This window comes from Panthera leo, chromosome B2 (assembly GCF_018350215.1).
Source record: "Panthera leo isolate Ple1 chromosome B2, P.leo_Ple1_pat1.1, whole genome shotgun sequence".
NCBI classification, from domain to species: Eukaryota; Metazoa; Chordata; class Mammalia; order Carnivora; family Felidae; genus Panthera; species Panthera leo.
In genome coordinates, this window is record NC_056683.1 from 87,812,999 (window position 1) to 87,831,484 (window position 18,486).

The following is an 18,486-nucleotide window of genomic DNA, read 5'->3' on the forward strand; positions in this document are numbered from 1 at the left end:
TATCAGACATATTGCAATCAGTGTTAAAAGCCTGAAAATGAGAAAGATACCAAGCTCTGATAACACACTCCAGTTAGAAAGGTGATATGCCATGATCTTGTATTTGACAAGGCACAAAATAGCTGAATCTGTTTTTAAATGGATATTTCTATTATCCTCAATAGGTTTGGAGAGAGATAGGAAAAAAAATAGTCATACAAAATAAATTGCATATTCTCTATATATTGGAGTTTATGTCTCTTGAAAAGGGAAGATACTTATTTTGGGTGCTCTGAAAAATTTGCAAAAATCTGACCATACTTGGCAGAAGAAAACATTGAAAACTTTAAAACAAAAAAGTTTTTTGCAGGTTTCATTATTGATTATTACCAAATAAATAAAGCATAATAAAAATATAAAAAATGCAATTCATTTTGTGGAAAATACAAAAAAAAAATCACTTTATGACAAAATTGTAAAGACATAGCAAAAGTCCTACCAAAGGAAAATGCATTAACATCTTGATAAATAAAAAAGAAAAAGATTATAAATTATTTTACAAATTAAGAAAAACTGCAGAATAAAGTAGAAAGAGACCATCCTAAAGTTAAAAATAGAAATTAAGAAAATAGAATACAGAAAATAGTAAAATTTAAAATCAAGACTACTTAACATCTGCAATATACAGATGAGTTTTGACTTACAGTGATTTAACTTTGGATTTTTCAACTTTACCTTGAGAAAGCAACAGGCATTTAGTTGAAACCATACTTCAAAATTTGAATTTGGATAATTTCCAGGGTGAACGATATGTGATGCTGGACAGCAGCAGTAAGCCATAGCTCCCCCAGGCAGCCACATGATCATGAAGGTAAATAACTGATACACTTAAAGTAATTCTGTCCCATACAGTCATTCTGTTTTTCACTTTCAGTACAGTATTCCATAAATTCAATAAGATATTTAACACTTTATTATAAAATAAGTTTTGTGTTAGATGATTTTGCCCAAGTGTAAGCTGATGTAAGTGTTCTGAGCATGTTTAATGTAGGCTAGTAAGCTATGATGGTCTGTACATTAGGTGTCATTAAATGCATTTTCAATTTATGATGGGGTTTATCAAAATGCAATCCCACTGTAAGTCAAGGAAGAGCTGTAATGGGAAATTTCTCATAGGATTTATTAAAAATAAAAGTGAGTAAAAGAAAAAAAGATTAAAAAATGTAAAAGAGATAACTACATATTTATTTCATATAACATAATATATACATATATATAACATGCATATACTTTTATGTATCATAGGTATAAAATTATGAGATAACACCGGGTATAGCTTCATGAAAATATATGACAGAAAGGATAATTAGTGTCCCTGAAAATACAAAATTTCCGAAAAATAGGCATGACTACTGAATAATTTAGAAAGGTAAATAAAGATTTACCTTTGAAAAATATGACAGATACTTTCATTTCTGATGACATCATGGACTGCATACTGTGCAAAATATTTGCACTTCAAAATAAACAAAAAAAATCTGTTCTTTAAAATATACTCTAAACAAAATAGACCAACACATAGACTTGGGTTAAATATAGATATGAATCTCAAATATGTAAAATGCACTTAAAAATTAAAGAAAACCATAATCCTTTAAAATGAAAGGCTTTTACCCTTTAAAATAAGTTTTAAAAATATTGAGCAAACCTTTCACAAAATAGGATGTACAAGCTACTAAGAATATGAAAATTTTATCAAAAATTGTTTTCCATCAGGGAAATGCAAATTAAAGCCCAATGGGACATTCCTTCACAGTCATTAGAACATCAAAAAATTAAGATTAATAATGCCAATTGTTAGCAAAGTTTCAGAGCAATAGGTACTTTCTTAAATTGTTGGGGGCAGGAGTTGTAAAATGGTAGAACTACCTAGGAAGGTTATCTGACAATTCCAATCCTATATATTTACCCAAGTGAATTAAAAACATAGTCATAAAATAATTGTTCAAGGGTATATGTAGCAGCTTTATTCATGATATCTAAAACCTGAAATCAGCAAATGGCTCATAATATGTGAATTTGTAAACAAATTCTGATATAATCACAGAGTGGATTACTACTCAGCACTATAAAAGCAACAAATTACTGAAACTTCCAAAAATCTTTTAAAATTATTATTATTTTATTGTTATTATTGTTGTAATTGTTATTATTATTAGCTAAGATGAAGCTACATACAAATGCCAGACATAAAAGAGAATACTTTTTGTATGATTTCTTTTTAAATGTTACATCACCATATGTTTCTTTTTTTTTTAATATTTATTTATTTTGAGAGAGAGAGAGAGAGAGCATGAGCAGGGAAGTGGCAGAGAAAGAGGAGGAGAGAGAATTCCAAGCAGGCTCTGCATTCTAGCACAGAGCTGGATATGGGGCTCGAACCCACAAACTGCAAGACCATGACCTGAGCCAAGATCAAGAGTTGGATGCTTAGCCAACTGAGCCACCCAGGCATGCCTGTATGATTTAATTTATATGAAGTTCAGGAACATACATGATTAATTTATGGTAATAGAAATCGGAGCAATGGCTGTCACTGAAAAGAATAATGAGAGAACTTTCTGAGGAAATTGTAATGTTCTATAATTTGATTGACTTTGAAGTTACATGGATATATACATTTGTCAACCAGGGCACATATAAAATAATATTCATCAAATAATTATTTGTAAAAGCAAAATCATCATTATAATTTATGACAAAAATTTAGAAATATGCTAAATATCTATCCACAGAGAATGATTATAAAATGCCTAAGGAAATTGTAATGTAGTGCAATAGTATACTTCAGTGAAAACTTGAAGAATTGTGGATATACAGAACAATATGAGTGACAAACACTGAAAAATACTGTGTTGCAGAAAAATACATGTGGTATTATTCCTGTTAAGCAATGTTTGAATCCATTTCAAATTAAGCAATGTATCTAACCCATAAGTAGAAACATCATAAAGCTATGAGAAGAGCCATAAAATTAATAAATCCAAAATTTGGGAAAGTGGATGCCTTTGAGTTGGAAGACAAGGGTTAGTTATGCATGTAAAGGAATACAGGGAGTTTCAAATGTTTTTGGAAAAAAAAAGGTTCATTTTTTTTAGCTTGGTTGTGCATTCTTTTATATATGTGAAATATTTAATAATTTATAAAATTGGGGTGAAGAGTCACTAGAAAAAGATTGTTTTATGTCTGAATTTTATCCATACCCAGGAATACAATTCCATTGTGATTGAAATTGTTACAAAATATAAGCAGCAACAGAAATCTACCCAAAACCTGATAAGAGGAGCATAAACTAGAGAATTATGAATCAACTCTTTTATTAGCCTTGAGTTAATATGGTAAAAATGTCAATTCTTTAAATATTGATTATTAAGTTTAATGAAATTGCATTTGGAATCCAAACAGAACTATTATGGGAATTAGATAAAATGATTTAAGCTGTATATGGGAGGTTAAATAAATAGGAGTCTATATAGATAGGATAAGTAATCAATAAATTGGACTGCTATAATATAGCATGTACAAAATAAATTCCAAATGGTTTGAAAAAGAATCTCCACATATAGTTTAGATTACATATTCAACCTGGGTTTCTATGAGAAGCCTTCTTAAACAAAAATGGAAATCCGGTTGCCAGAAAAGAATAAATAGGCATGTTTGATAATGTAAAAATAGAAATTTTGTATTGCAAAAGATCATATTTTCCTAAAACTTGAGAGGCAATACAAAAGTAAAATAATTGAGGATCTCTTATATTGTTTCTAACCCTGCTTTGTAGGATATTGTATATTGAGTGAATTATTTAATTACTATAATTAGATGACTGCTTTAAACTCAAATGAAATCATCAGTCAATAAGTATGTTTCAAGGCACCTATTATGTTCCAGCCCTATTATAGGTGTGAGGGACACAGCAGTGAATAGAGCCAAAGAAGAAACACCTGCCCTTGTGGAGCTTACACTCTAAATAAGTGAAATATATAATAAACAAAATAATATGTAAATTGTATTTCAAAGAAAATAATATTTAGGTATGTAGTATGTGAGATAATGATACAAGCAGCGGAGAAAAACCAGAGTAGTGATAGAGGGAGTATGTCTGTGTGTGTGTGTGTATGCACAATTTTATTTTTTTAAATTTTTTTATAATGTTTATTTACTTTTGAGAGAGAGAGCACAAGCAGGGGAGGGGCAGAGAGAGAAGGAGACACAGAATCTGAAGCAGGCTCTGGGCTCTGAGAGCTTAGCACAGAGACAGCGTTGGGGCTCGAACTCATGAGCGGTGAGATCTTGACCTGAGCCAAAGTCAGACGCCTAACTGACTGAGCCACCCAGGCTCCCCTGCGTATGTACAATTTTAGACAAGATATTCAGGGAATTGCTCATTGAGTAGGTGACAGGTGACTAAAGACCTGAAGGAAAGAAGAAAACAAGTCATGTGACTATTCAAGCTAAAACTATTAGAGGCAAATGAAAGAGCAGTTCAAAGGCATGAGTTGGGAACATGCTACGTTTTTTGGAGGAGCAACAGAAAGGCCAATGTGGTTATAACATAATGAGCTGGGTTGGGGGCAGTGGAAAGGAAGGGACAGGTGATAACGGCAAAGAGGTAACAATGGATCAAATCAAGACTCTCCACAGTAATAGCAGAAAAGGCAGAATATATAGTCAAAAGCAGATTGCCAGAATTAAGAAAATTCAATAAGCTTGTGGAAATTCTCTTGCATAAGTTTCTGTTTTCTCAGTGAAATAGAAAGCAGGGTGGTTGCTGAGAGCGAACATGAGGGAGGAAATACTAGAGAATTGTAGGAGGAGGCGATCTGAGTAAATCATCATTGTAGGTGATGGAGAGAGTGAATGGAACTATAGTACCATTGAGCACCCAGAACACAGTTGAGGTTTGTGATTATAAATGTAATGTGAGTTCAGGAAGCATTCTGTGTGTGTGTTTCTCCAGCCATACTCAGTACAAATGTACGTGCCAGAAGAGACGGAGTTGGATTTAACCAGTTTGGTTGTATTGCTGTTTGTTACAATGAATTGAAAAGGAGTGAGGGAATTTGAAGTGTATGTGGGGGAGTAAATAGAACTAAGGAAGGTAAGCTGTGTAAACAGGTGAGTGGGGACACAAGGATGAAGACCATAAAAATCTAGTCGAGTCAATAGATTATTGACTTCCAGGTCCTCTGGAATCGAGGGTTGTTAAAAATGGGGTTTAAGAGAATGAGCTGAAAACATTAGATGTTATATATCAGTCATAGGTTGACAATATTGGCATGTAGTTATAGAAGAAAACACCTGCATTTCTCACAAAGTTTAAAGATAAATAATATCTATTAGATTCATGAAAATTCCAATTCAGTAATTTGTTTTGGACACAGGACTGAAGAGGCACTTTGTACAATATTTAGTAGTCTACTTGATAACAAGCTTCTCAAAAAAAAAAAAAAAAAAACCTGGCTAAATGTATTGTTAAATCCATAGTTCTGTTTTTCATCATTTTTTTCAAAAGCATTTTGGAAGCCATTGATAATTTCTTGAGTGATATTATTTTATCACCTCTGACTATAGGGATTTTTATATGTTTTAAAAAATACCCTTTTCAGTGGATGCTTTATATTTTAATGCTGGAATCAGCAGTATCCCAATGTGACACCAGACAAGACATCGACTTTTAAATGAATCATTGTTTTCTTTCGGAACTAGAATTAGAATAGCTGATTCATCCACAATCTATTATGTGTACATTATTGTTGCTATTGTGATAATAGAGAATTTTATTTATTTTTATGCCGGATTATATTGTGAGTACACTTTTAGTCAGCTTGGGTTTAGCAATCCTGTTATATTTGTCCTTAGAATGTCTTTCACATGTTCGAGGTTTGTACTTGAAAAGTTTATAAATAAATAAATAAATAAATAAATAAATAAATAAATAAACATATTATTTTTAGAGAATAAATTTATTCAATTGTGAAAAATACCCCTTTCAAGTTTTAATGCCCATTTGTTCAAATACATATAATTTACATGTTTGTGTCTGTTTATTTGTGCATATGTATGTGGGGCTTTATGACTGACAGTCCTTTTTAACACTGATTCTTAAATTTCATATACTGAAGCATCTTTAAAAATATGTGTTCCCATGGGGTGCCTGGGTGGCTCAGTCAGTTGGGTGTCTGACTTCGGCTCAGGTCATGATCTTGAAGTCCGTGAGTTCAAGTCCCACGTCAGTCTCTGTGCAGACAGCTCGGAGCCTGGAGCCTGCCTCAGATCCTGTCTCCCTCTCTCTGTGCCCCTTCTCCACTTGCACTCTGTCTCTCTCTCAAAAATAAAGTAAAAACATAAAAAAAATTAATAAAAAAATATGTGTTCCCATAAAATAACATTTCCCACCTACTCTCATCTACTTATGGTGGTCATTTTTTCTACAATGTTCACTTTCCATTCTTCACATGTCTTTTGTAAGGTTCCAGTACTAGAACTTCAGTCCTAATCTACCATAACATTTATTTTTGGCTGCTGAAGACATGTAGGTCGTCTGTTTTAGGGAACTTGAATATGAAGTCACTTTGTTATGCTATAAATGTTTGTAGAAACATAGATTTCTGTAAACACAGTTAAAAGTATTTTTTCAATACAGTTTTAATTTGAATTAAATTCCTATTTCCTGTATACACATAACCTTTAAAAAAAATCCCTAGAATTTTAAAGTTTTACAGGGAGGAGGGAACTTAGATCATTTTTTCTAATTTTTTTTTTAATGTTTATTTTTGAGAGAGAGAGACATAGTGTGAGCAGGGGAGGGGCAGAGAGGGGGGGAGACAGAATCTGAAACAGGCTCCAGGTTCTGAGCTGTCAGCACAGAGCCTAACATGGGGCTCGAACTCACAGACCCCGAAATCATGACCTGAGCCAAAGTTGGACGCTTAACCAACTGAGCCACCCAGGCGCCATGGAACTTTGATCATTTGTTTTAACATTTTGCATAATCTGTGCAAGATGATAATAAATGTTCTATTTGTTGTGTACTCTATTTTCTAATAAGACCGTCACAAAATATATTAGAATGTTAAAAATTCTGGGAAGTCCTGTAGCAAAGAAATCTGACCAAATTGAATACAGCTTTTCTCAAACATGGTTGATATCAAAATTACTACGCGTCTTTGTTTTTTGCTGAACACCTATTAACATCTCATTGAACAAATTGTTCTCAGAACAGTTTAAGAAATTCTGTTCTCTCCTTAGATGAATAAACAGAGACATGGTATATTAATATGTTATTCTAAAGTATATGGCTATTTACTAGCAGAAAGTATCAGAACTAATTTGGACTCCCAATTAAGTGTCTCTTTCTTCCTGCCATTTGTCTCCTGGTATTTTCTTATTCCCAGTGCTGTATTGAGCCATCTGTAACGCTAATCCTGTCTTTGTTTAAAATGCTGATATTTTGTTTTTGATTTATTTGTATAAATTTTATTTTTAAATATTGATTAAAATATTATCTATCTTGGTTACTGAGTTTTGTGTTGTCCCCTATATTTTGTGCATGAGTGCCCCATTCACCTAGCCCAGTTCTGGGTTGGATTATCCCAACAAAACTGTATGTGTCTCCTCCAGTCTTGGAATATCCAAATCATTCCATATTCCAAATTATTTTGAAGTATGATGAATTAGGTCTCCACATCAAAACCCAATCTTTGGTTACTCTCATTCTTCACATTTATAGAGAGAAACATCCTAGTGTTTTCTGCCCTCTTGTTCCTGGGAATAAGAATATCCCTCCGATTATTTTGCATATTAATTTATAAATACCACGTAGATTATTACACTTTCTGAAAGTCTGAGATTTTAATTAACTGATAATTAACAACCCAGATCTTACATTAACCAGTTCCTATGTTCAAGGGAATAAACTTGGGGCTGAGATAACATCTACTAGCCCCACTTAATAAAAATTCATATTCACGAGCTCAGTGAACTCTAATACAGCATGTCCCAAAGTATGTTTCAGAGAAGGGGATGTTAATAGGTTCAGGGCAGGGGGGTGGAGGGATGTAATAATAAAATTAGTTGGATAGATAAAGATCTGAAGGAAACTAAAGAGAATCTTTATTTCGGGACTTCTCAGAGCCTTTAATATGCTGATGTTCTCCAGGAATATGAAAAAAAAAAAAAAAACTCTTATACAATGCGGTGTTTCTTAAACATATCTGACTGTAGAATCTTTATATATTTATCTGAATGTATGAGAGCTTTTGCACAAAACATCTGTCATGGCACTATTGTTTCACAGATCATGTTTGGAAAGTATATCTGTAATAAGCTAGCTGAACCTGGATTGTGTTTTATAGAAAGTGTTTTTCAGATGATGTGTAATTCAATGTCCTATGGTACCACTTTGTTTTCCAGTAGTGGTTCACTTACCCCAAAAACCAGCCAGGACTCTTCTTGTGCATGAGAGAAATACTGAAAATTAATTGTTTTACTGAGTGGAAATTTATAAGAATAGACTATTTTTTTTGATCATCATATCCAACTTTTTCACAGCTGAATGTTTTTATAACTCTTGGGTAGCTGGTATCCACTTAATGAAAGAGTTCCCCCTAATCAATCTCATATGGAAGAGCTGATATGTTTACCCCTCTTGTCTCAGGTATTTCTGACCTGTTTACTTCAAAAGAAATTTTGAAAATGTGCAAAATCTAAACTTCCTTCCTCGTTATACCTGTATTATTTTCTATATACAATGCACGCCTAGACCATCCCTGAGGTCTAGAAAAACTCTTATTTTGCTTCTTTTCCATGCTCTCAGAGATGCTGACAGAAATAATTCCTTGCCCTCAGAGCCAGTTATTAATTGGAAAAAGATTAATAGTGATCTGCTGAAAATTTAATGTGAAGTTTAAACCTGGTATTCCTGAAAAGATGTTTGAGAATAATTTTATATTTTAGAGAAATTTTGGATAAGTTCTGATAATAGTATTTTCAGCTGCAGACAAAGATCCAGTACTGACCACAGTTTAAAACCATCGTCTCTAACTCCTTCTCCATTTCTTTTGTTTTAGGGGTGGACACTTTGATAGCCTGTCAAGGTATGGTAACGAAACATCGGCCTTTAATAATAGCACAACAACTACCCGTAGTACACGTAAACTTATTCATATAAGTTAGTTCTGAGCTCTGAGCACCCCATCCATGGCGCATTCCCTGGCCACACACGTGGACCCTATTTGGATTCGAAAGGAATTTTCTCATCTTTAGCAGCCTTACTTTCAGAGCTTGAGTTTTTCAAAGTGAAATAGGTAATTGTTGTTTATAAAATATTATGATGGTACAGAGTCTGTAGCAACTAAAAACATCCCAGTGTTTGCTGCAAGGCATGAGGAGACAGTGACACAGCTCATTTCCTCAGCCGAGCTCTCTTTGCCGCCTTGTACAACACTTATTTCAAAGCACGCCACAGCTTAGAACTGTCGTGATCCCCATTAATATAAAATCATTGACCCCTGCTCCCGCTGGTGCGACTAAATTACATTCTGCTGCTCAGCGGCAGCCGCGCATGGGGCCAGCGCTTTTAGTCATCGCCAGGTGCCTTGATGCAGGCGCAGCCCCTCCTACGCCCAGGGTTTGCCTTTAATGAGGATTAGGCACCTTCAAAGATCTAGGAGGACCCACTCCCAGGATGGAAGCCTTTCTAATGGCATCTGGGCTTATCGTAGGCAGTAATTTAGTATCTCAGAGGAGACTGAAGAGAGATTCATTTCTCGCCTCTAAGAAATTGCAAGAATGTGTGGTTTTGTGATTGGCTTTTTCCCCCCCCCTCCCTCTCCACCAGCACAAATTCAAGAGCATTATGCCTAACAATATCCTGGATTTATAAAGCCTAGAAGGTGGATATGGTAAAACAGTATCCCAAATTATGATATATCCCAGCTGAGGAAATTCCTCCTTTATACTATATTATATGATGTGCTGCTAATAGGACTAAACCCACTCACAGATGCCCCACGCTCATTTCATTTTTGTATTTCAGTGGTGGAATTTCCTTACTAAAGGATTGATAGCCGGGTCCGGAGTGTGGTCTGTCTTCTCATTGTGTGGTCTCCCTTTGCATCAGCTCCTCACCCTCTCAGGCCTGACCTTCCACGTGGTTCCCTTGCCCTCTGAAAATGAGGGGATCAGGGGTCTGCACCTTCCTACAGTGGGTGTGGAATTTGCAGGAATGTTCTCTGTGCTGCTACAGCAATCACTCCTGCCTTGACTGTTAAGGGACAAAGCTGGAGAGCGCTAGGTGTAATGAAATGTAGAAAGTAGTCATCGAACACAGCAAGCATACTTAGATAATCAAAGTCCTCCCTTACAAAAATTGCAGAAAAATGAAAAAAAGTATTTAAGGATCAGTCACACATATGGTATTAAAATAAGTGTGATTATGTGAATGTATATACATATATTCACACAATTATTTGCAGTGTGTTTAGATTAGTTCTTTATATAGCAAACTGTTACTCGTAAAAAGCTCAGAAATAGTTTAGCATCAGAGTAAAATCTGGTGTTCAAAGTATTATTTGTGGAAAAATCGGATGTTTTTGTCTGGCGAGGGAAGAAAGCTATGTATTAAAGTAAAGCTGGTGTTTAATCCAGGAGAATCTGAGCTCTGATGAATCAGTTGGTTTTCTCTCTGATTTATTTGTAGTGAGACAAAATCATGAAAGTTTCTCAATCTAGTAAATGTCAACATTTAATTTTTAGTTTTTCAGTATATGCGGTAAGAAATGGTGCCTTAACTGAGTCAAAGTACACAGTGAAGCTAGTCAGCAGTATAAAATGAGACAAAATTTAATCAGTACTGTGGTGGTCACACTGTGTATGGAGACTTTGTCTGAATTTTCTACTCTGATTCCTATCAGAAGAAACAAATTAAGTTTTATGGCCATAGGGAGTATCTGCAGAGAGTTCTTACTAACTGCAGAGAGGTTAAATGGTCTACACTATTTAATTACAAAATTTATAAATACTATTTGTTGATAAAAATCCATTTTAAATAAAAATGCACAAAAGCAACAGTAATAAGGAAAAATGTGAAATTTCTGCCGGTTGAGTTTATCTATAGGATCTATAAATACACGTAAGTAATATAAAGAAAAATAGGTATATTCACTATACTTTGGAAAAGACATGGTTTTGGTTCCTGAAATTATTATTTTTTTTTCCCTGAGGTTTAATTGTATTTCATGAAATTCAGTATCTGGATTAACAACTTGCTTCTGAAAGCTGAGACCCAAACAGAGGTCTTTCTTTCCAGAAGGGTGTCCTAACCCCAGTCACACGTCTGCTAATTTGGCCTCTCTCTCAATCTCAGAAGAACTTGCTGAACAGAAGTGAAACTATGCACGTGCTAATGGCTCACGCTCTGCAAACTCCCCTCTCTCCCCAAGAGTGTCTGGTGTGCAAAGCTGAGCTGGAACAAAGATACACTAATTATTCCCCATTAATGTGTCTGCTTGAATGGCCCTAAATACCAGAGTGATTAATTAGCGCAAGGCAGCCGGGCCAGGATGTCACACCCTTCCCTGCGTTTAAGTGTCGCCAAGGTTGTGCTCGAGTGTTGACAACAGCATATCTTTAATTTTCTCCAAGAAGAAAAGTTTCGTCAGTACAATTAATTTGAGCTTGGCTGGCGTGCAGGAATAAATGTAACATGTGGAATGATATTACTGCTGTCTAGGCAATTTTTTTTTTTTTTTTTTTGCCTCCTTAGGGTACAGTAAAACTTTTTTGGCAACTTGGTTATCGAATAGTGTATTTCTATAATTGTCTCAATTTGGCTTAATTACTTTTGTGCACTTTGCAGCAAAAAACATGGATCATAAAATAGTAAGCGGTTATTATTCACAATAGCTGGGATGGATATAGATGAATGCATAGATAAGAATTAGAAAAAGAATGGCATTAAATTTGGTATCCTTTCAACTATGCAATTTTCTCTCATGGATTGAAATGTACATCAGTGTTATCAAAAATAATTTGAGACCACTTAACCCCTAAAAGATATGAATCTATTCAAAAATATGTAACAGAAAAGTGCCTATTTGGCCTGATTTTTTAGGAGGCAGGTTTTGCTGAGATTTTAAGCTTTCCGAACAATATTTTGCCTCAATTAGACTCTCAACTACTAACATATATAAATCAGTTGTAAAGAATAATAGCATAATAAGTGATTTTTAACACTTTCATTATATTCCTTTCTTTTTTGTAATTTTGTCAAAGTGATTTCTTAAGGAAAAAAATTAACTCTATTTTAAAATAATTATATACTGTTTAGAGAAATAGAATGAATCAAATAAAGTAGCTGCGACTCATACTATTTTCCCTCTGTTTTTAAGATTGAGCTACAAACATAATTCTGGAACAGAAACAAAATACTGTATAATTGGGAAGTAGTGTGTTTCATTTGCTGCCTTATATTTCTTTGCTGTTGCTGAAATTTTAAATTAATTCATTTTGCTATGGGCATGCTGTCTCGTTTTGTTTTGTTTTCAAACAGTGGAAAGAGAAAAAAATCAGAGTGGCATGCAACCGGCAGCATGGATGTTCTTCTCTTTTCTTTCACAGTCTTCCTCAAGCTCTATACAGGCCCAAAAGGCTATTCAGCAGCAGGGGTGAGAGCACTGAGGGAGAGAAGGGGTCACCTCTCCCATCTCTCCATGTATCTCATTGTTCTTCCCTTGTCAGTGTATTTCCCACACACCATCTCCAGCCACTCTGCGCCTCATCCCGGCTGCTGCTTCCATGACCCCCACAACATTATTCTCTCCCCCTCCGCTCTCCACATCTAAGCCTTTGTTTTCTTTTTTAATTTTTCCCAGACTGTTATTGCTATAAGACAATCACTGCGGTATAGGGTTGTAGAAAATATTTGTTGGAACAACTAAGCAGAAAACAAAAGTTTCTCAGTGCGGTGATCCCCAGCTCCTACTGCATCTAATTCTTGCCTTCCTTCCATTCTTTTACCTCCAGTTCTTCCACAGGTTTACACAGTGTTTATTCACTTCTCGTGGAAGCAGCATGTATAGTGAAAAAAGCGCAGTCTCTAGGCTGGAATCTCAGTTTTACTACTCATTAATTGTGCAATTTAAAGCAAAAAAAAAAAATCACTTAACCTTTTGAGCCTCATTTGCAAACTAGGATTATTAATATTTGCTCCATGGAGATGTAAATGAAATAAGAAATCTGATTCCTCATCCACTTTGTTCAGCAGTCTGTTACTCTGGGTAAAGCAAAGGTAACTATTTTTCTTGGTGTTTCAGAGTTTATTAAATATTTGCCATACTTGCCACCTCGATGGCAGGGCATAAAATTATTGGCAATACTTACATTCAGTTGAAATGATAGAAGTCCCATTCGTGAGTTTTGTTACTATTCCTCTGCCTCAAGTGCAGATAAACCCAGAGACAGTGAAATGGTTTTGGGCCTCTTTAGATCAAAAGGCAGAAGTGCTTTCACTGAAATTTTTCACTTTAACTTTGAGACATGTGTGCATCTTTGAAGAGAGTAGAACCCCTAAAAAGCTGTGATAGTTCAAGCTAAATACCATCAATTTCTTCCCTCTCTGTATGTGTACACTGCTTCTCACAACAAAAGATGGAATTTAGTTCCCCTCTTCTTGCCTGGGCTTAGCGACTTGTCTTTTTCTATAGAATGGTACAAAGAGAGATCCTGGGATTTTCAAAGTAGGTCATAAGAAGCTTTGCAGTTTCCCCTGCATTGCTTGGTATACTGCACTTATGATGCTTCTTCTCAGAACCTGTAAGAGGCTACATGAGAGAGCTACATGGAAAGGCCACATGTGGAAGCCCTGGTCAACAGCTCTAGCTGAGCTTGCAAGTGACATCCAGCATGAACTGACCACCATCTTGGATGTTTAGCCCAATCAGACCTTCATATAACACCAGCGCCAGCCACCATTTGTTTACAAACCCATGAGAAAGCCCAGTTGAAGAGTTACCCAGATTTTTCTGTGTTCAATTCATTTACAAAAATATGAGAAATGAAACTAAAGTGTTGCTTTAAGGCACTAAGACCGGGAATGATTTGCCATATAGACAGACTAACTACAACAGGAAAACTACATCCGAGCATAATTTAAACATAATTTAAACATTTAAGCATAAACATGTACATCATAGTGGCAAATCAAGATCATATTCATAGCTAGAACTTGAATAATTGAAGGAGAAATTGTATTTATGTGTATCACTTGGCTTTGTTCATTCATCCATCCATCACAGGGCTACCGTGAGCCAGAATTTTTGTTTCCTATATACACTGTAGAATGTTTAAAAACAAAAGGTTCAGTCCCCTGATGCATATTGATTTAGAAATGTGCATCACAAAAATAATTTTTATAAATAAAGGAGCAGGTTAAAAATGTGCGTCTTTAAAAAGCCATTATAAATCATTTTAAGATGTTGTATGGAAACCAATTTGACAATAAATTTCATGTTAAAAAAATATAAATAAATAAATAAATAAAATACATCATTTTAAGAAATGAGGTGAGATACCAGATTTTGTGCTGTAACTGATTTATCCTTAACTCTAAATTACATTGATTCCTAAGGACAAAAATTACCTGAACAGAGGTTATAATTTTATCAGTGTTTGTAAATATAGAATGTGAGAAGAAGAATGGAAGACTCTAACTGTTAAGACAATTACACTTCTTTCCCCCACAATTCTTTGATAGGATCGTCCTAATGGTAGTGGCATTAACGCTCGCTCTTTTAGAAAGATCAGTGCCAGTACCATCTTACATGCTGTGGACAATGTTGGTCACAAAAATCACATCTTTTGGGAGAGCAGTAGATAAAAACAATTTAATTTATGGACTTGACTTTTCCAGAAAATACACATTTTTTCTTTTGCTTCTTGCCTTTGGCCTTCTTTGACAGTTCCATCTGCTTTTCTTTATCACCTTTGTGGGCTTGCTCCCTGATGGACCTTAAGTTGCAAGGCTCAAAGAGCAGAAACAGTTTATCAAAACAGCTTGTGTATCTTATAAAGTAGAAGTGACGCAGGGTGGCATGGTTAATATTTGGACATCAAGCACCTTGTAATATCTAAGGCAATGATATACCTCCCTTCCTCTTGCTTCACTTTAATGAGCACTTGGCTACTTACAGCCCAGGAAAAGAAGAGAGATAGAAGGTGATTTTGCTTTGTAAAAATAAATGAATGGATTTTAAAAGCCTATGCTGCAAGCAACAATGAGCAGGGGAGATGATAATTGTGCTAAACATAACCAGCCGGATCTCTTGAACACTAGGTTACATTCAGGAATTCCTTCCTTATTCTCTCACAAGTGTCAACACTGTTACGATGCAAAGGAGAGCAGAACTCAAGTAATGGAAAATTTTTCCTCTTTCAACAGAAGACAGTTTCTGGAAGCATTTCTTTTCTTCTGCCCATCGAGAAGCTTTCTGAAACAGTGTTTTAACATCCACCATCATACTGAAACTAGTATTTGTGAACCTTACTTCACTTGTAATACCTAAATGCGAAGCTTTAGAGGCACCTGGGTGGCTCAGTCATTTAACCGTCAGACTCTTGATTTCGGCTCAGGTCATAATCTCACAGTTCATGGGATCAAGCCATGCATCAGGCTCATGCTGTCAGTGCGGAGCCTGCTTGAGGTTCTCTCCATCCCTCTCTCTCTGCCCCTCCCCTGCTCATGTTCTCACTCTCTCAAAGAATAAATAAATAAACATTTAAAAAGTAAATAAATACAAAGTTTTAGCTTTAGCATCAGAAACTCTCAAATATCAGTCCAAGGTATGATGCCAGGAAGTTACCCTGAAATCACCTGGAGAGTGTGTTAAAAATCCAGACCTGTAGACCCCACGTTGCAGGAATGGGGCCTGCGAGTTTGCTCTTGTTGTCATCTACAGCATGCCCAAGATTTGTTCTACTGAATTATAGTCCCTAAGATGTTCTATGAAAGGAACATTCTGTCTTAGAGATTCACGATCCATGCAATCACATCAAAGTCCTTAAAGATATTTAACCTGGCATAACCAAGTATTTCCAAACTTACTGGACCTTCAGAACATTTTTTAACAGAGTATTCCATGGAGCACACTTTGAGAAAAGGGAGTTTAGAGGAGTGCTGAGATGCCCCTTCCATAATAGAAATTAAGCAAAACAAAACTTCCTTTGCTTTTGCAACTTTTTTTCTCATATACTCTTGTAATATTTCCTGTAAGCTCAATATTTGTTCTCTCTTTCTAATTGCTCAGTATCTGTTGTCAACTTATATGTGTGTTCTAATAGTATTTAAAAATTAGAAATTACCTTAAAATTATGTGTGCCTGAGATGCCCAGCTTTTTCCATGGAACATATGTATTATTCATTACTTCAAAGGTATAGTTCTAAGAATTTATAAAAGTCTAATAAAAACATTCTGCTATAGAGTAAATGGTCACCTGAACACCTTTCCATATCCTGGTTTGTATTATAACTAGTTATGGTCATGAATTTTCTTTCACCGGACTCCAAACTACTCGAGGGAAATGACGATATCATGCTCTCGTTGCCATGTTCAAAAACCTTTGTTGAATTGTGTTGATTTCTGAAACCAGGTTTCTCCTGATTTGTGATAGCAACATACAGGTGCTGTCCAACGTTCTGATTCACTAATTCACTGACTTTGTCAGGTTTCTCTATCTTGTTTTGTTTTTTAAAGATAATTGACATTTCATCCTCAGTTTGTATTTTGGAAGCATCAATAACCAACATTAGCTCATCATCCAGTTCTGCACCAAAATCCAATTTGTCATATTTTTTATAAGCTCCTTGAGGACAGGACTTATATATCTTTTTCGTAACCCTGCAGTGCTCTTTTGTACGGAAGCATTCAAGAAGTAGTTGTGGAGTGGATATAAATAACCAAAAGGAAAATATGCTGAGCAACCTGTGACCATTATGACTTTCTCAATACAATGTTTTTCTAAAAATCAAAATCCCAGACTTGATGTTTATGGCAATGTATGTGCCAACCTGGGGCTGCTTTATGCACTAAATGGATTTCCCCTGTTTGTTTTTTCTGTCCCCTTGCTCTTATTCCTGCTCATACCCAAAACTCTGAATATTCAGTTTATGCAGTTAAAAGTTAAATTTCAAAGGTAATGAATTTCAAAGTGGGTGTTTTATTAAGTGCAGCAATAAACAAGTGAGAGTCACATTACACTGTGACAAAAGTTCTTCAGCTTCTATGGGCCCTTGTGTTCCCAGATGAAGAGCCAAATGGAAATGTTTAATAAAACATGTGTGAGACTGCACAATAGAACAGTCCTTACATTTTACATCAAGCTGCATCAGGGTCACGGGAGGTGTTTTATTAGCACAGTCAACAATAATATCGTGATTTTTATTAGGAGGAAAAGATAGTGAGAGACTACTAATTATTTTTCAGCCTGAGGGGCATTTTTTCTTGAAATGACTGTTAATTTGATCATTGTCGTGCAGTTCACAGATTTACATGAACTTATTTCACTGTGACACATGGTTAAGAACCAGACTAAGATTGTTGCTTTATTAATGGTTTTCAGTAAATGTATTCAAAAGTGCTAACTGTGTGGGTGTATGGATGATATTGATAGCACTTGGAAGGTTGAATCCTTTTGGAAGTAGCTAGCCTGAAGCCCTTTTCACATGATATTTTCTTTGTTCATGCAGTGAGATGTTAAGCCTACAAGAATGAAATAAAATCCCAGGGAAATAAGAATGGTGTTGTGTCAGATATTACCAAAGTGGCTTTTTTTGCAAATGTTTCCTTTCTTGTTTTCCCCTTCCCACGAATAGGGCAAGCTTTAAAGATATGAAAAAACCAGTGATTTCTCAAAACCCTTGCTTTGGCATAATCAACAAAATACTGCACCATGTTTTTGTTGTTAAATGTTACAGAATAGACATAATCCACTAACACTTGAACTAAGAATTCTTGCAGAGTATACTTCTAAAGCTAATTTATTATGATTTTCTTTTTGATCTGTATGCATTATGCTAAACTGAAAACAAGAATCTTAAGCTAGTAGTGACCAGGTTCATTTTTCTTTTCTCTTTCTTTTTACAAACATCATTAATGTGGTAAAAAGTTTTATAAAAATCTTCTCCTGCCCTGATACCGAAAGAGATTCCACATAAGACATATTTTTAATGATGGAAGTAGTCTTCAAAAAGGGCAAAAGTTTAATATGTATAGAAGGAGAGAACCTGTGATTCATTCTGCAGAGTTTTCTATTTAATTTAAAATTGACTTGTTCTAAATAATTTAATGCATTTGGAAAAAAATCCTGAATTGGACTCAGAAAATTGGCAGTTTTCTTGACATAAGAATCTTATTAATTTGAGAAAAAAATCCATTCCTTAAGGTAACAAATTTT

At 35.0% G+C, this 18,486-nt stretch overlaps 1 long non-coding RNA gene across 1 annotated transcript in view; it reads left to right on the forward strand.

Annotated features, from left to right (window-relative positions):
• LOC122220202 overlaps positions 1-18,486 on the forward strand; it is a 162,709-nt gene that overhangs the window by 21,036 nt on the left and 123,187 nt on the right. Inside the window, exon 3 of the long non-coding RNA XR_006202719.1 lies at positions 9,108-9,134. This is a non-coding gene — a long non-coding RNA (uncharacterized LOC122220202). The remainder of the gene's footprint in view (positions 1-9,107; positions 9,135-18,486) is intronic.